General features: G+C 47.2%; 1 protein-coding gene across 7 annotated transcripts in view; it reads right to left on the bottom strand.

Moving 5' to 3' along the window:
- The window catches only part of FBLN2 (fibulin 2), a 90882-nt gene extending 72783 nt beyond the window's left edge, over positions 1 to 18099 (bottom strand). The window contains exon 1 of one of the 7 annotated variants that reach the window (XM_050979517.1): positions 17968 to 18099. The gene's annotated coding sequence lies outside the window, so the exon portion shown is untranslated. Of the gene's footprint in view, positions 1 to 6839; positions 6991 to 13498; positions 13826 to 17070; positions 17282 to 17494; positions 17519 to 17967 lie in introns of those variants that run through there. The other 6 variants (XM_050979519.1, XM_050979514.1, XM_050979515.1 and 3 more) reach the window with 6 other exon arrangements.
- Positions 18100 to 19462: the final 1363 nt, after the last annotated feature.

The raw sequence follows: 19462 nt of genomic DNA, 5'->3' as shown, positions 1-19462 counted from the left end.
CCCAGGACTCTGCCACGGAGACCCTAACAAACCAACCATGGGAGCCCTGACAAACCCACCACGGGATCCCTGACAAACTGACCACAGCCAGGTTCCTCTCTGGACAATGCACAGGAGGCTCAGCAAGTCCTGACAGCTGGGACAGGGTCACAGCTCTGCTGCAGAAGAAGCCAAACTCTTACACTGGAGTGAAAAGAAATGTGTTTGCTATTGATACACTTTTTTTCTCTTCTTTTTACATCACCAAGTTTCAGGTGACTATATATATATATACCTCAAAAACACAATTAAATAATCCAGCTATTTCCACACCAGCCAAAGAAATCTGGGAAAAGATTAAAGCAAACTCAGCAACAGCCACTCAAAAATGTTTCCCAAGGCATAGCCAACAAAAACTTGTCAAAGTTCATAAGTTATGAACTAATTTGCACAGGGAGAGTTCTTTTGGCAGCAGGCAGGTCCCTGAGCTCCACAGCACCTTGAGTAGCTGCACACATGTGGAGACAGCCTCGTGATGGGGCACCCCAGCTCCCAGGAGCCAGCACCTCTGGGCCCTGGGCTTAGGTGAGCACTGTCAATACTGAAGGCTGCTCTGATAAGTGAAAGAAAGAATTTTTTCTCATTTATTTAAAGAGCTGCACTCATCTCTTCCCTCTCAGGAAGGAACAAATCCCTAGTTTCGAAGATGTTTCCCACTATTTAGATATTTACCATTTCCCAAAACTAACCCAAGCACAACCCCTGCACAATCTCATTACCGTGCCCATCAAATATATCCTTTCAAGATCCTGGACTAGATTTCTCTCTCTCTGCTTCCTTTCTCCAGCCTCCCTGCAGGATGCTCCAGCCCCCTGCCCCTTCCCACAGTCTTACAGAGCTCCCATTTGCAGGGCTGCAGTGCCTCTCACCAAGGAAAGAGCCTGCTGCAGGGACAGTGACATGCAAAACCTGAGATGTCATTCCCATTCTCCTCTGTGATTCCCTCTCCCCATTTCTCCTTTCCTCCATCAAAGAACTCTGATACTACTTAGAACTCTCTGTAAGCAGCAGATTTAACTTTTGTATTTGTTTCTTTTTCATAATCCAGCCTTCTGTTATGCACTTTGAACCCCACTGCCCTAAGCAGTGACAGTAGCACTGACCTTTGTTGGGAAATGCATTGATTGGAACATCTGAGCACTCCCTACCTATTTCAGGCAGCTCTTTCCAAACAGTTCAAACTGAATTCCCCCACCCCCATCTAAGATCCAAATTAGACCAAAGAAAGCCTACAAATAACTGACAGCTTAGCAAGTGGCCTTTCCTGCCCTGTGTGCAAAATGTGGCAATTTGGAAATAATTAACAATGGTTTTTATCCAGGGAAGGCTGAAGGGAGCTGCCAGGCAGCTTTGCACAGCGTACCTGTGAGCCAGAGCTGCCTCCATGGCCTGAACTTCAGCTTCAGAACTGAGGAATGGATATGAGACCCTCCAAAGGAACTCATAGGGGTTTGCTTCAGTCTGCCAATTAATTCCAAATCAGTGTCAAAACAAAATGTCAATACAGCAAGTTTGCAGCAAATAATTTTTCCGTAATTACGTCCTGCCTTTGTCACTCCCATGATTAATGGTGGAAGTCTAGCTGTTGGGCACTGAAAAATACCCAATTACTGAACCTGGTTGAGCATCTGACAAAACTCATGATTTTTTGGTCTGAAGAAAAGGAACTCAGACTTGTTTCAGCATCCCTGCACATGCTTTCTCAACCTCCACTGGCTGAAGACAAGAGCATATCTGGAGTATGGACTGGACATACCACGAGGCATGTTGCCGATTATAAATTAATAAAACCCAGAAAAAGCAACAGTGATCATTCCCTGGGAGCAGTTTCCTCTCATATGGCGACAAAAGAAAGTCCATATCAAAGTTATTATATATAGCAATTAAATTCTTCAGCTAAAGAAATTTTTTTTTTAATGGAGGAAAAGCCAGAACACTTGGTTAAAATGTTTTCATAGAAATGTTGGTTACCACAGGCATTAAACAAATGGAAATCAAAGCCTACCATTTGCTTAGTACTTTGAAAAGTTTTAATGCAAAAAAAGTGCTGGAAAGAAACTTTCAATTTTACAAAATTTTTCCTCATGAATGAAAGTAAATGCCTGTAAATGAAGCTGCATCTATCATGCTGCTAATCAGTCAGCAGACACAGATGTAATCCATCAATCCCAAGTGTTCCTGCACAAACTTTCCATAAAAGATAATGGAGTTAATTTGGTTTGGTGGGTACCAAACTGAACAGGAAAGAAGCCTGCTCTGCTATTCCATCTTGGAGCCCATCATGCAGAGACAACAATAATTCCAGGTGGAGCTTACAGAAGTCACACGTGCACTGCCTCCATCTTCCACCTCGGGTTTATCCTGCACTTCTGCCTGCAGCAGACATGGAATCCTATCTCAACTCCCTTCCTTTGATCGGGAACAGATCCCAATTGTCCAGGGAGGAACCTTAATTTGCAGAACAATTTCCTGGAGATAGGAGCAGGAGTTTTTCCTGTTTCTGCACAGAACCCCAAGCTGGCACACTCAGTGATAGTTTGCCAAGTGTCCAAATGCACTGGGACAGCTTCTGCCCTCAGATGCACATGTGCACTTCTTGTGTTCAGAACAACCTGAGGTTCTGCATCATATTCAGTCTACAAACCAGAATAAGATTAGAAAAGCAACTCTTGTTTATTTTGTAAATTACACATTACATTTTCTAATACCACAGGAAGTTACTGTGATCTGCTGGGTAAGCTTACAACCCAGACTCTTGAACACTTTAATTTACTGATCATCACCCAATACAAGTAAACCCATGATCATTTGCAATCACAGGTGGAACATTCAAAACAGAAATCCCAGCCAACCAGATGATACTGCATTACCAAAAAATGCTGACTGAATAATTGTACTTGTTACCTTATAGACACACATATAATTTAAACAGGAATACTTTTTTCCTTTATCATCATCTTGGTTTTGTTGAACACACTGACAAAACAGTAAATTCAATCTGATTTTCATCACAGCAAGCAATATTCCAGCTAAAGTGGTATTGACTAGTACGAACAATTTGTTTGGTCTTGGCACATTAAAATACATATTTATGTTTTGGTCAATGATCTTCTGGAAGGGAAGGAAACTATTTTATCTTCCAGCTGAGGAAATCCTATAACTGTAAAGATAATTAATACAAGGGGAAGTAAATAATTAGTACAAGGGGAAATAAATAATTAATACAACAGAAGAAGAAAGAGTTTGTAGTCCCTCCTTCCACATTAGTTATGTACAGTCCAGCACAGGACTGAGAAGGAAAATTAAGATGAAAAAGTTACTAACATGAGAGATGAAATAAAGACTCAGAAAAATACAGAATATTTGGTATTTAAATGAAGGAAGGACAAAAAGCCCACCAAGGAAAGCAGAGGAGGTGCAGTGGGAGGTATTGGAGCTTTCCAGACTCCCCTGTCAGTGTGCTCTGAGGCTCCCGAGGTGCAGCCAGAGGCACCTGTCAAGAGCCTTCCTGTGGCACGACCCTGTCTCACCCCGCCTGATGGAAAGGCTCTGGCAGCCCTTCTGACTGCACACCCAGCTGACTGAGCTGCAGCGTGGCACGGGGAAGATTTCCACTGGATTTCAGTAACAAACCATAGATCGAATTGGAAGGTTCAATTCTGAAAGCAAGGGGCCAATACCACGGTCCTGGGGATCCCAAGTATAAAGAACAAGAACAGAACAAGGAGGTCTGTGAGTTTAAGTTCTCAGATGATCACTGGTGCAGTTTAACATCAGTTTTCTATAGGTCACCTCGCTGATGAGGTTCTCTACAATCAGTGGAGGGCTGGGTAAGACTTCAGAGGGCAATTGATAAACTGTTTGGGATGGATGCATTGTCCATTTGCTCTGAGCTTAACCACAGAATTCCAGGCTGGTTTGGGCTGGAAAGGACCTTAGGGATAACCAAGTTCCACCTTCCACCACCCTAGGCTGCTCCAAGCCCTGTCCAGCCTGGCCTTGACACTTCCAGGGATGGGAAGCCCACAGCTATGCACCATACCGAGACTATACATTATTTACATGACACGTACCTTAATTTTGGGTGGATAAAGCTGCAGAGCCTGTGATTTTTCACTTTGCAAAGGAGAACTCTATGGGCAATATGAACAAAGCTTACAGAATTGTAAGGAACAGAAATAAACTGAAGGAGATATTCCTTCACCAAATGTGGACCACAACACTACAGAGGCCAGGGGAGAGAAAGCAATTATTCCCTTGGAGGTCAACTGGGAGAATCCCAGCAGAGCTCTGAAAAAAAATTATGGACTCCATCATTCCAGAAGTTCCTGGTCATCCAGAGGAATGGAGAAGGAAAATGGAGAAACACTTCACAATTCTGCCAATCCTCTGTTTCACCTACAGGACAGACTTCTATGAAGGGTGCAAGGTGTGCATCCTGATGGAGATGTTCCTCTCAGTAATGTGGGGGTGGCCACATTATATATGGGCACGATAAGGACTGTCAGGATCTGGATTTTCATTGTTTCCATGCTCTTCTCAGAGAGCCAAAGCTCTATAAATCAAACAAGATATAAAATAATGTGCTCTTGTTATACACAGGCTCCTGTCAGTACACGCTGACCACTCACACCCTGACCACTGCCTCCCAAGGCCTAATGAAGGAGATTTCCTCTTTGGGATGTTTCACCAAGATAAGGTTCACCTTTAAAATAATATTAAGCGGTACTTTTCCACATTACCTTCCAATCTGTACTACCACCTCAGCCCACAGGCACTGTTCTTCCTTCAGTAGGAGATTTTGAGTTATCTTTATCTTGTTTACTTTACACAAATGCTATTCCTTTCTTACAGATGTATATGATCTGGTGAAGACCTGGAACATTTTATCCTATAGCAAAACTCATTCAAAAGTACCATCTGTTCGTCCTGCAGGGGCACAGTAATGCCAGAAACTGTTTAACATTCCATAAATTCAGACCATGGAATGGATAGCTCATTGTTAAAGTGAAGCAAGGCATCATTTGGAACCTGACAGACATTTTGCTGGGGTTTTGCCTCAAAACCAGTATCCAATGTATTAGTTTTGGTTTGCTTTTAAAACTTCACATTCAACATTAAACAGCAAAGATGGGTCACAATCTGACCTTAACGTCTGGCTTAATCCCCCTTTCCAGCAGGGTGCTGGCTAATAACTTCAGGGAGAAAGAGACCTGGAGTGGGCCACTGGGTTATAACAAATTCACTGCATCGCCAACTTCTGCTCTCCTTGCCCCTGGCATGTGTCTGTTGTAGCTGCAGGATACACTTCCTAAGAGAACAGAATTCAATCTTCAAGTTTAAGAGCCATTAAAATATGTCTTATTTTATAGATATTGCACTTACTACCCTCACACACAGCTCTACACTCTGCCTTTCACTGACTGGTAAGAAACCCCATGTTCATAATGGTATGAACTGCCATTTGATCAATAAAAAGGCTGGACATGAAGTCCTGCTATAATAAATATGTACCATCTGAGTCAGTACTGAAACAGCCTTCGTTTGTCATTCATACAAGAAAACCACAGAATAAAGAAGGGGAAAAAGGAGAATTACAGCAAAAAACCAAACCAAACCAAACCAAACCAAAACACACACAAAAAGAATCAGTAGTGTTTAATTGGAAAAAAAGGGCTCTGTAGAATGCTGCCCCCAGAGTGGGACACAGTGGCCCCGTGCCCAGTTCCTGGGTTTGCTGGGGCCAGGCAGCCCCTGTCCCCTGTCCCCCACAGCTGGGGGAGCTGGGCTCCAGCAACTGCACACAGCTCCCACTGCTCGGAGCAGGAGCACAGCACGGACTGTCCCAGGGACACAAACCAGCCCACATCACTTGCATGCTCCCAGGGATAGGAATGATCATCTCAAAACTATTATTTCAGCCCAGAAAGTTGTCATTTAAGACCCTTCATGTGAGTGTATACAGTCATTGCCATGTCTCTGGGAAGCTCTCACATCGCTATAATAAAATTGGCAGAAGCAAAAAGCACTTTTAGCCCAGCCATTCCTAATCCCAGAGATAATGCCTATATTTTTCCATCACATCAGATCTTGGATGGTGGGGGAAGGGCAGGAGTATGAGGAGAGGGGGAAATGGAACTTGAGAAGTTGTAAGTGTGTCAAAGTCTAAATTACTTGGAGATACTTTGCAGCACAATTCTCCTTTATGCCTGTGCAGCTCGGTTCATAGGGCTCACATTCAGCCTGTCACAGTGAATCACTGCTACTCCTTGACTTACATTAACAAAAACAAACCTAACTTTTGCTCCAGCCTGTGAGGTAAAACTTTGAATTCCCAGTCAAAAGGCCAGAAGTGGCATTAAAAATAATTGTTTTTGTAAGAAGCTCACTTTGAGGAGAAAACAAAAATAAAAAAAAAAGCCCGTGAAGATCTGACTAATAGCACAAACACATGTGTTGCTTATGGAGAATTTTGCAAAAAAGCAAAAAGCTTTGTCTACGACCAGCAAAGACCCAGCTTTAGCAGCCTTAACTAACAAAGCAAATCCGCCCCTCTGTACTTTAGTCTTTAAACTGCATCAAACTGAAGATATTTAGCAACAGCTTTAGAGCCTAAAGAACAGTTAAAAAATAAATCTGGAAAACAAAGTACAAAAACCAAAGTGAAACCCTGCCAGACACAAGCTCTGCAACTAGCAGAAAGCAAGGCACAAAGCAAAGCCAGCACTCAAACAAAGTTATTTTACACTTCTCCCAGCAAATTTGCAACAAAAGTCCAGTTAGAAAAGATTTCTGCTGACCTGTGTACGAGCAGCAGCGCAGATGTGGCGAGTTCTCCTGTCACCTTTTGTTCCCAGCCATGTCAGCTGTGCTCTGCTCCAAGTGCTGCTCACACTCCCAAATCCCCTTTCCCAGCTCTATCTTAGGAACTGCCCAGATTTTGTAGTGTAATCTGAGCAGGGAAGTACCATGTGCCTATGATATGGTTAATTCACTTTTTACCCCCTGCAATGCTTAAGGAAGCTGCTTCACATTTCAAAGCTGAGCCTAGGGCTGCCTGACCCAGGTAAAGCCAGGGCAGTGCTGGGGCTGCCTCCTCCACCCCAATGGGGCCCTAAAATAGCTCATTTCCCCCTCCCAGACCCCAGGGGGGTTTGAGGGGAGGCTGAGGCCCTTGTCTCCCTTCCCCTGGGTGCCTGGTGCAGCAGGGACCACAGTCCCAACACAGAGGGGACTCCTTGCTGAGGGCCAACACCACCATGCTGGGGCCAAAGCCAAGGCTGGTCACTGAGGTAGCTCTGCTGAGGCCCCTCAAGACCCAGCAAAGTCCTGGGCATCTGGTCTGGGATCTTTGGCAATGAAGATGCTGCACATGTTGGGCTCAAAGAGCTCAAACATCTGTTCCTCTTCAGGACTGCCATCAGCTAAGCAATTAACAGTGTCCAAAAACCAAGCCTCTAAACTTTGTCAATTAAGTCTTCTGTTAATATTCTTCTATTGGTTTTGATCTACTTCTGGTCTGAATTTGCAATTACCATCGTGCTTGACAAGAACACTACCCTGAGAGAAGGAGGAAATGCCTCTTCTTCCCAGATTCTGCACAGGGCAGCGTTACACCCACTGTGAAGCTGCCAAGCACCAATGCACCTGAGAAGGTGCAGAGGAGCAGAGGGAGAATAGCCCCCAAATCCTGTCACTGCTGCTGTTGCAGCCCCAGCCCCACACTGAGGTCCCCAGGGCTGTGCACCAACCCCAGGGATAACAACCAGCACCAGGCTGGTGCAGGCATTTCCTGAGTGTTTGCTCAGAGAAGGGTGAAGTGCAAACTGACACGGGCTGTGCTATTTCCCGGCTTTTGTGCAAGCAAATTCCATGTAATCCCAATGTCAACATGGTCAATGGCCCAAGCTCTGCTAAATCAAGTCAGGAAGGCCGAGGCAGTCCCACTTGGCAAGGGGAAGGGAGGTCTCTGCTCCTCTCTCCACCAGGCCTGGGCAGGTGGGGGGGCAGATAGAGCTGCTTTTCAACAGCCAAGACTGGGCCCCTAAAAGAGATCAAAGGGAAGAAACAGTCAGCAATCCTGGAAGAGGAAAAATGTAAGACAAAAAGATGGCAGAAAACAGAAAACCTTTGGGGGATTTTTTAGCTCTTGGCCAGAAGACAGCAGAGCAATTTCATGTAAAGAACCTGCCTTTTAAATCCTTGCCCTGATATTTAACATCTGCAAATACCTTGTGTGGGATTTCTAACAACTGCATTCTGCATCTATGAGCTTTCCTGTCTTCAAGCTCTTGACCTTTACTCTGAAGCAAAGGTGACAGCTCTATCTTCTCTGTTGCATAATTTACAAAACCCAGTTATGTTTGAAATTAGCATGTTGGTAAGGTAAAACTTGGAATAATGTAATGGACTATTTCAGAGAAAAATATATATTCTTCAAGGATGAATTCAACATCTCAGCTCAGAAGTTTGATCTCGACAGGGGTGACAATTGCTTACAAAACAAAAGAACAAAAAGGAAATGAAGTGACCTCAAAGGTTAGGAATGGACGCCAACAGCTGTCTCTGTCGATGGCTGTGTTCATAGCACAGTATCGTGGAATGGTTTGGGTTGGAAGAGACCTTAAAGCTCATCTTGTTCCACTCACTGCCCTGGGCAGGGACAACTCCCACTGTCCCAGGTTGCTCCAAGCCCTGTCCAGCCTGGCCTTGGGCACTGCCAGGGATCCAGGGGCAGCCACAGCTGCTCTGGGCACCCTGTGCCAGGGCCTCAGTGTGAGGAATCCACAGCCCCAGGCACCACCTGCACTCCGTGCTCCTCACTCCACCACCCTGGGGTCCCCATCCCTGACTGGTGTGGGTGACCCCGATTTCTGTGGCCCCCCCGCCCTCCAGGTGAGGCCAGGCAGGGCTGCACAGCCAGGGCAGGGCACAGCTCCAGCCAGCTCTTCGCTGCCTAATTCCATCAGCCTGCAGAACAGGCTATAATTTGCTGAAATGATGATTAATCAAATCTTATTTTTCTCTAAAGCAGCTAATGAACAGCCAATTAAGTGTCTCAGTAATTCTCAAAAAACAAAGGAATACTCATGGAGTGACAACTACCAGCTATTTAACAGCACAGGCAGGCAGTGAAAGCCAGCCAGGCTGGATGGGCAGGGGGTATGGGACCACCACATCATCCCAAAGCCACCTTTCCTTCCCACTTCAGATCACCACCATCCCCCCATCCTCACTGCTTGCTCCCAGGCCTTTGTGCCTACTAGTGTGGAGAGACAGGGAGCCCTTGTGGTGCCACAGAGCCAGGGGACAGGGGATGGGGTGCCCAGGGGATGGGGTGCCCCGGGGATGGGGTGCCCCGGGGACAGGGTACCCAGGGGATGGGGTGCCCAGGGAACAGAGGACAGGGTGGCCAGAGGACCCCAGAGCACCCCCACATCCAGCTGGAGGAGCTGGGCACCCAGGGCCTGCCAGTTCTGCCTGTCTCGTGGCTCAGTTCACATCCTTTGCAGACTCCAAACAAATCCACGAATGCTTTGTTTTGATCATATCAATCAGGGTAAGATTAAGATACATAAACACAGCACAGTTACCCGAAAAGCAAGGAATGACATTTTAAAAAGAATCCATAATCTTTGTTTTTTGAAGTATTTCTTCAGTGGGAATTGTGTTGGAGCAAAGAATGCAAAACCTAGAAGCTTCCAAGAGGGGGTCATGTGAAATTACAAAATTTTTCCAAATCACTAACATTTTGACTCGGAATGTATTTGCAAGAATCTGCCAAAAAAACATCAAACCAGTCAATTTTTTTTTTTTTTTTTTTTTCAGTTTGTAACTGTGTCCTTTTTCCCCGGGTCTTAAAAAATGTTTTTGCAGAGAACTTATGTCATTTCTGTAGAAACTTCTGCAATCCACAATGACATTGCATATTTTTTTCAAGTAAAAAAAAGCCTCCCAGTAAAGAACAAAGAACATCCTTTGTTTCAGACGAAGAATTTCAGGAGAAACCACAAAATGTTCAAGCAAAACATTTAACATTTGATTTTTCCATCCATTTTGCCAACAGTCTAAGTTCTCCCATACTCCTAATATCAGTGTCACTAAGGAGGGGAGGGGACAGGAGGCAGGTCAGATGGATGACAGTCACTCTGCAACTTAAGACCTGTTAATTAAATAAAGATGAAAATAGGATGTTTTGCAGAAAGCATTTATCTTCTTTTACTTAGCTTTTCTTTTTAATGAGGAAACAAGACCTGCTTGATTTACCCATCAGGAAAAAACAGCATTGAGGGAAAACTGGAAGTTGTTACTTGAGTTATCAGAGAAATCCTCAGCTCTGCTCCTGAGAACACCAAGCTCTGCAGTCACCAACATGAGAGTCCTGTCCTTTGTTAAGGCCCAAACATTACTGATGGCAGACGTTATTTAGGCTCCTTAAAAGAGTTTTCGAAAAGCAGGCTTAAAACCAAATTGAAACATTTCATTTTGAACCCATTGGAGGTTATTTGAAACACACACATGCTTGCCTGACACACTTCACTGCCTGTTTTCACAGAATGGTTTGGGTTGGAAGGGACCTAAAGAGCATCTAGATCCAACACAATTATCAAGTTCCAATTCCCAGTTAGTGGGGGTTTTTCCCAGTGCAGAGCCATCCCTCAGCTGTGGAAGCAATATGGAACTTTGTGCAGCTGTATGTTGGAGTGCCACAGTGCCCAGCACTGCACAAACACACAATTTACACAATTTAAGTGCTATTTACACCCTCAGAGACAAGAAACCCCAAACCACAGAAACATAACCAAAAATTACATACATGAGCTGTCTGGTCTAGGCACATGTTTCATCTTCATGGATAATGTCATAATGTGCTGATTTATTTTTTAAATTGTTACAGAAAGAGAGATTTTAGTAAATTTAAGTAAACCCCAGTGAGTTTCTTTCACTTCACTTCACTCTATTTAAATGCAGGAATAGAAGTGATGCACTCAAGTTAACCTGTTTGCCCAGACTGGAGAGACATTATTAAACGTTCTTTTACACATCCTAAATATTCAGACACTTGCAGCACCCCAGGGCATAGTGTGCTATGTCAACACCTTGAGAAGAATGCAAACATCTTACCAAAAGCGAGGTGAGATTGCTTATCGTGCACTCTTGCTGTTAACATCTGCATTTTACAAAAGCTCACGAATTATTACACACACTTTCCACAGGACATATCCTTCTGGATATGCAGGCAGCCATGCCAGGAACCAAACAGCGTGTCAGAAAGCAGACTGCATTTTTGGTTTTGCTCTGAAGGCAAATGAATGTTTCTGAGCATTCTGCAGCTCTCCTGAGCAGAGCCATTTACTCTACTTCACCAGCTGAGAACTGAGTGGTAAATCCCCCAAACCAACCTGCTCTGTATCACATTATATCCTTCCCAAATAGCCATCCAAGTTTTATACATTAATCATGCCCAAGATCCTACATGCAGGATCATCAGACTGGATACTGTATGGATTGCAGGACACAGCTCCACGCGTGAGGCAGATGAGATGAGAACAGGACGTGCCGTGCCACCAGATGCGAGTGTCCTGCTCATGGAAACTGAATAAATAAAAAGTTGGCCTCCACAGAGCTGGCAGAGCCTCTGGGCAGGCTCAGCAGCTCAGCTCCTTCAGGTGAATGGAGGAACAGCCTCTTTCAGTCCTCGCTGATTCACTTCAGGAAAAAAAGAGACAAAACCAAAAGGCAGCAGGATTATCTTCAATAGTCTAATTAGTGGCTCGAGATAATCCACTTGGCTTTGTCTAAAGCAAATTAGGGAGTGCTCGTGGGAGCTGTGCAGAGGCAGTGGCCAGCAGGGCCCAGAGCAGGGGCGGGCAGGCAGTGGTCAGTGGGGTCAGGGATCTGCACCAGCTGCCCATCCTTGCCCCTGGGCTCAGGGCTTCCAGGAGGTGCACGCCAGTCCAGTAACTCTGCCCAGCAGAGCTGCTGCCATCTTCTCTGCCAACTCCACTTTGAGCCTCTTAGCGAGGCAAAACTAGATTAAAAATAAAACAAAATTGGGCTTTGCTATCAAAACTAAAATCTGGCAGCCTGTTCCCATGCAAAATCCTTCATAAGTGATACATTTGTGGAGGACAGCTGGAATAAATCCATGACATTTAATGACATACTAAAAGCAAACTTTGAACAAACAACTTTAAATCATTTGAAATACTACTGTGAGTAGATTAAACTCTGCAGCACTCACATGTTACAATAATTAATCATTTCCAAACAGTGGAGTTTAATTATTTTTTAAAAAATCTTTTGCAGAAGTGGGTGTTTTTCCCCATTCCAGACATATATTTAAAGTAACACTCTCCTGTGAAAAGGTCTCACTTCAGAGTTTTAAATGTATTCTCTCATTCTGATCTGATTCATTACACCAGCAAGAGTTTTTCCAGCTTTCATCTTAATTTTTTTCATAAGTAACCTCACCACCAAAGCCCAGAGCATAACAAGGAAAGGCAGCAGTCCTAGAAGTTTTTTCTATAAAACACTTCAAATGTGATTGCCACAGAAACTGAGACAACACATTGCCTCATAACTTAAACGGGAATTCAGATCCCATAGGCATCCCCTAAACCTCTGTCCATGCATATCCAGTATCATCCTAAAAGGTTCACAAATGCTCAGGCAGAAGAACAGGTCTGCCATCCCTGGGTAAAACAGCTGTTCAGTGGGAGCCACACTGATGCCCTGAAGGATTTCAGCTGGCCCACCCAGAGCACTAGGGAACTCTGGAATTTCCCAGGGGGGACAGCCATGAGATGGGGGCAGGTACCAAGCTGAGATGATTTAGGACAGCAGAGTGTAAGGGGGGCATCTGAAGCTGCTGCTGGCCAAACGGCTCAGCTCTCATTAAGTGAAGCCTGGGGACACACAGACGGTGTCTCCTGGCCGTGGCTACAGCAGGAGCTGGCTGAGGACCAGCAGCTGGCTGGTAGTCCCCCACCACATGTCTGGCAGGAGGGACAGAGGGAACATTCACTGTGCTAGTGCAGACTCAGCTAATTCAAGTCAAAAACAAAGATGGTTTGAGCTAACCTGGCTGGATTTGCAGTGAGGTGGATTAAGAACACCCAAAAGACCCCTTCTGCCAGCTCTGGTGGGGATATAATCATTGCTGGTTGTATTTTGTATTTCCAAATTGTCATATATGCCTGCCCCAGGAATTTTGCTTTTTTTCTCTCTCTCCCTCTCCATCACCAGTCTAGACAAAACTGCATTAAGATCCTTTCTTGACTTATGTGTACAGGTGTAAGGGGTTAGCAGTTACTAAAAGGTTTTCTGGATACAGGAAAAAATGAGCTGGTCTCCAAGGTATTCTCAGTGAATAGAGTCAGGAGCAAAAACTAGAACTAAACTAAAAGAAGTTTCCTGCCAAGGATCACAAAAAAAAAAAAAAAAAAAAAATTCCTACCAAAATAGGCAGAAAGACTGCGAGGTGTGGAGGGGCACTTCCTCAGCCTTCATGTCACAGAAAGGAGCGGAGCGTGGGAGGTCCCTGCTGGTGGCGGTTCCTGCCGGGGTGCCCAAGCCCAGCCCATGGCAGCTGGCTGTCCGTCTGTCCGTGCAGCTGTACCAGGAACCAACGTCCTTCCCACAGAGCGTTCCTGGCACCGGGCTGGGCACTCCCTGCCTGCCTTCATTCATAAAACCAGCCCACGATGGGGAAAGCCCCAGGCTCCAGTGCACCCCCAGTAAATGCCAGTGACATCTTTGCTCAAACACACCGCCCTGGCCTCGGCTGCACGCTGAAGTCATGATCAGTGACAGGGCTCAAACTTCTCCCTGCCTCTGGCTGCAGCCCACAGAGCTCGTTAGCAAACAAGACAGACAGGAATGCACGCCTGCCTTAATGCAAAGCAAGGGATGTAATGAACACAGCTTAATTTTCATGAATAATGGGTTAGGTTTGTAATGGGCAAGAATGAAAACGTAGCTCAAATTGTCTGGTCATGCTCAGCAGGAGGAGGAGTGGCCAGGCCACAAGTGAGCTGAATTTCTTCATACCTAAGTTTATTTTGACTGTTTGATTTCCAACAGAAAGACCACAATAACATAAGCAGGAGAAAACAAACTGCTTTTTGCAAAGCCCTTTTCCGAGTCTCTGCTGTTTAACTCCTCATCTGTATGAACATGGAATTGGAAAGGACTTCTTGGGATATTAAATACAGGCCCCTCTTATTAAAGGCAACATGTCACTTCCAGCAGAAAGAAAGGTTAATGTTATGCCAATGAGCTGGAAGGAAATCCAAATTTCTAATGCATGAGAATGGGGGGAAAAGCTAAACAAAAGTGAATGCATGAGCCCATATCACGAGATCAGAGCCTTATTCTAAACATATGGGCTGGTGGCACATCGAAGAGGAGATAAGAGGCACAATAATTGAGTTCTGGTTCTTTCCGTCACTAGGGCTCTGCATACAACTAAGAAAAACACCTCAGCACGCTCAGCCCTGGGACGGAGGAGGAAGGAGAGCTCCCAGGGCACTGTGAGGCCACCTGAGATCACAGTGGCCCTGAGGTCAAAGGCTCATGGAAGAGGCAGGCAGGCCCCAGCCAGCAGCACTCTGGTTTCCTCTGCTGAACAGCCAGAAGGCAGCTGGAGGAAAGCGTGTGCCCACTGCAAGTCTTTCAGCAGCCACCAAAATCTCTGCAGAATGTAAGAGACACTTCTGGTTTTGGCAGAAGCAGCTAAATCCCACCTTGTACCCACAAACGATGGGAAGAAACTCCCAGGCACTGAAACTTTTCCAAAGAACAGTTTGAAAGGGAAGACCATTCCTGTAAATATTTCTCATCTCCCTGGATTAAGGAACGAAAGTAGCGGAGAGAGGCGTGGTTGGCAGGAGGCTTGGTTTGGTTTCCATGGGGGCACAGGGATGATGGGGAGGGACAGCCAAGGTCCCTTCCTTCCCCAGCAGTCCCCCTGCAGCCTGTGAGACCTGAGTTTCCTGACATGACAGCAGCGAGAGCAACAGGAGCCCTCAGAGCTTCCAGTACACACAAAAAAGGCACAAAATCACAGCGTGGAAGCAGCCTGGAGAAGGGCTGCAACCACTCTGCTCCTGCAAATCCAGAGGAAGGGACGTCCTGCAGTGCTGGAGGGGTTCTGACACCATGGAAGCCCCAGCAGTGTCCCCTCCTGGAACTGAGGAACTGTCCAGCAACACAGTTTCCAAGTAGTCCAACACCAGGACTCCATCCCAGCCAGGAACAGATGATCAGATGCAGAAGATGCCACTTCCTGACTGTGCTGCTGTTTCCTTGCCATCTACCACCTGAGCCCCAAAAAGCAGCCTGGGTTGCCTAGTGGGCTCCATCTCACACACCTGCAGGAGTGAAGCTGCACTCAGGAGCACTCTGGTGAGGCTCCCTGGGAGCTCACAAGCCTCTTCCAGTGGGATCCAGCTGATCCTCAGCCACACTCACCCCCAGCCCCCAGAGATGGTGTTTGTTGTTGCCCTCCCACGAGCTCATGCCTGAGAGGGACAGAAAGTTTTCTTTGGAATGTCATCTTTAATGCCACCAAGCACTGCAGGGGACTCCCTGCCCAGCATCACCTCTCAGAGGCCACCTACACTCAGTGCACAAAACTACAGAACACCATTTCTTCCAGCTTCAAGTAGACCAGAGAAATGTAGAAGAGTATAATATCACATGATTATCTAATGCAAAGGTATTAAAATGGATGGATGGAAAGTAAAGAGAGATCTCTTCAGTGGCAAAACCTGACTTAAACTAAGAGAAAACCATTTTTTCCAGTATTTATATACACTGCAAGGCTACTGTTTACTTATTATTTATTCCAGTATCACTTGCAGAATAGCCTGATGCAGTGTGCTCAGACAAGCAGTCCCACAGACATGGGGTACCTGTGGAGCTCTCAGAGCTGAAGAGTTCCATGGCTTTGCCATTGGTTTATTGTCTTTAGTGGAAAAGTTAAAGCTCCAGGCTCTACACTAAACTCAATAAACCCTGCTCAGAGCACTGCCTTCATGACAGAATACATTGATGCAATTAAAATAACATGGCTCTTGAAGAGTAAGGCAGCACCGGGGAAGCTTTGCCAACAAAGTAATGCCAATTAAGAGTGTGATTTTTGGAAGATATTTTTAGGCCAACATCAGCCCTATTAATGCTGGTATAACTGTCTTCAAAGTGATTTTGAAGGTCCAGCTGATGTCACTTGGGAGAACTAGTTAAAAGACTAGGGTTTGGCCTCTATAGGCTCCATTCTGTCATTAGGGGAAAATCTTTCATAATAAAACTAATTTCATCCATTCCACTAATAAGGGGGGTTTATGTCCAAAATCTCCTAAGACAATTTACACCCATTAACTGTATAGCACGAGCTGTAGTTGACGTGAGCTACAAGTAAAGCCACATTTATGGGATGCGTCCATAGCTTCCATTTGCATCTGAAAGGACCAGGATGCCTAAAGCAAGAATGCGTCGTGAGAAGGAACAGGAAAGGAGAGAACTCAGGTGCTGATGACCTGTTAGAAAACCACGCAAACTCCAAACACCGCCCCTCTGCTCATCGCCTATAGGTGCAAAGAAACCAAACTCGACGCTAATATAACTTGACAATAACGACAACTTTCCTTTCCAAAGAAAACCAAAGGTTGAGAGAGAAAATTCGATACCAGTGGGGCACACACCAGTTCCAAGGCTCTTCCTGCAGGTGTTACAGACCGTGTGCCCAAAGCCTTCTCCTCTGACCTCATCCCGGAGCGGCTCGAGGCGACCGCCAGGCTCCTGCGCAAGGCTCTGAGCGATAGGGGAGGAGATAAGGTGAGAGGAGGCATGGGGCAGAGAGCTGGCCGGCTTGGGCTCAGCCCTGCACGCACGCAGCTCGGTTTCCCCACGGACCCTACGAGCCTGGTTCCCCGGCCTTCCCCAGCACATCCCTCCCCTGTCCCGCCGGAGCTGCCGCACAGCCCCCGGGCCATTTTAACGCCGCTCACTCCAGAAATCCGAGCATACCAGCAAGAGCAGGCAGAGAGCGCTTTTCTTAGCTCTGCCATATACCTTCTCCTCTTCCCTTCGAGCTTCCCATTGGTTTTCGCTCGGCTCACCAGCCTGCACGGCTCGGGGGACGCGTTTGAGGAACAATCCGGGCGGATCTCCCCCAGCGCCGAATGACATTTGCTTTGCAAACACTCCCCCCGCCCCGCGGGCTGCTCTCGCCTCCACCCAGCGCGTTGTTTTCAACAAACCAACAGCTCCGAAACATCCACAGAAACTTTTTTTCCTTTGAAAATTTGCCGGTTTAAAACCAACAGGGAAAAAAAAAAAAAAAAAAAAAAGAGACGGAGAGGAACAGCACAAGGAAATATCCGCGCATTTGTCCCGGAAAGGACTCTGGGTGGAGGGGCTGCAGCGGGCTCCGGGAGCGCCCCGCACTTACCGGGCCGCGCCGCGCCGCTCGCTCCGCTCCGCGGGGAAGGGGCCGCGGGACCCCGGGGCCGCAGGGAGGGGCCGGAAAGCGGCGCCGGGGCCGAGCGGCGCCGGGGTTTGTCCAACCTGACAGCGGCCGGGCGGGACGGCAGCCCCGCAGAGCGCGGCCCGACACGCCGGGACAATGGGATGGAAGGGGATGGGATGGGATGGAATGGGATAGGATGGGCTGTGCGGGGAGGCTCACGGGGACGGGAGCAGTCTCAAGACGGGCTCCTGTGCACCGCAGCCACCAAGGAAAATAAAAGCCGGGACTGAGAGGTGAACGCTGCGCCTGCCCCGGGGCTGTGGGGCCTCACCTGGCTCTGCCCCGGTTAACGCCGCTCTGTCGACCAAAGGTGTCTTCGGGGTCGTACTATAAGGGCTTTTCAATTACTTTTTGTCCCACAGCTCTTACTGAGATGTAAGTAGCCCCAAACTCACCTGGCCCTAAGCCCTCATGGAAGCGCTCTGTACTTGGTCCCCGATCTGCTCGTCGAGAGCGTCCCGTTGTTGTATGTGACAATAGCGACTGTTTATAGAAACCCATCCTGGGATAAATTAGAGACAAGTCCCTGGGACGAACCAAGTCCCTGAAACAAACACTATGTCATCGGGAAAGCATCCCTCCTCAGAGAGTCTCGGGAGTAAGCCCGGGGCTGCTCCCTGCCAGGCCGCGGGCTGTGCCTGTGAGCTCAGGGGGCTCAGCCGGAGGGAGCCGCTTGTCCTGGATCGAGAGCTCTGCCACCTCTCCTTGGGCACGAGGCTCGGCTTCCCCCTGCCTTTCTGTCCCTTCAGTATCAGCTGTTTCCAGCCGGGCCAGCCCCGGAGCTCTGTGCCTGGGCAGGCAGCTCTGAGGCATAGCTGGGATGTTTTTACACCAAAGGGCTCCTCTATCTTCCCGGCCATTTGGTTATGGGAAGGAGAGACCCTGTTAGGTGCCCGCCGGAGCTGTTGGCAGGACAGCTGCGCCCAAGCCAGCAGGGAAGAGCCGCAGGAGCGTGGCAGTGTCCCACCGAGTGTCCCACCTGCCCAGCCCGGCAGCACCAGCCTGGCCTGGCCCGGGCCCTGGGGACAGCTGCAAACAGCTGGTGGAGGCACCAGAGGATCCACAGCCTGGCTGCCAGCTTCACATCTCCCAAAGCCAAGGGATGCAGCAGAATCCACTGCTGCAGTCAGAGCTGGGACCTCTGCAGTGCTTGGTCACCACCCTCCTCCTCATAGCAAAGTCAGCCTGGCCCGATCTATGACACTATAAATGCAACATTTGAGGAAACTTTGGAGCTGGTCCTGGCTCTCAGCTCCCATTCACAGGCGAGACTGAAGTCTGCACAGACAAAATGTGCATACAATTAGGGAAAAGTAGCAGGGTAAGAGTTTCCATTTCTGAAATGTGGTATCCTGTCTCCAACACAGCCCGTGCTTGGGAAAGTGGGACTGTGTTATTGTGTGATGCTGCAGTGTATGTGGGAAGGGTCCTGTGGATTGCTGCTGGACACCCTGAGGGATGGACCAACTATACAAAATAATTGTGTAACTTTAGCCAGAGAGAAGAATGCTATTTACTTTGTAAGCAAACAATCAGCCCTCCCAAAATGTTCCTACACAGTCTTGAATTTCATCTGGAGGAAAAATGAAAGCATAGAAGGAGCAGAGGACTCTGATTTCTCTCTCCATCTGTGGACGTGCAGTGTGAGCATTGCTGCTCTGAAAGCAGGGTTACAGTCCCCTTAAATTGTGTGGTGAGCCTGTGAGTGCCCCTTGCTGGCCCCCACTGCAGCAGGAGCAGAGGGGAGCAGCAGAGCTGGGGCAATGCTTTATCTGGGGTTTGCACTGAGACTGGGACTGAGCTGACAGGGAGCCCACATCTGCCAGCTCAACACCCTGAGCTGTGTGTTTGAGGAACACCAGAGAAGACCAAAGGAGTCAGGACTGTGAT

The sequence above is a fragment of the Serinus canaria genome, chromosome 12 (assembly GCF_022539315.1).
Source record: "Serinus canaria isolate serCan28SL12 chromosome 12, serCan2020, whole genome shotgun sequence".
NCBI lineage: Eukaryota > Metazoa > Chordata > Aves > Passeriformes > Fringillidae > Serinus > Serinus canaria.
The sequence above is the reverse complement of the archived record's forward strand: the minus strand, read 5'-3'. Positions and strand labels throughout refer to the sequence as shown.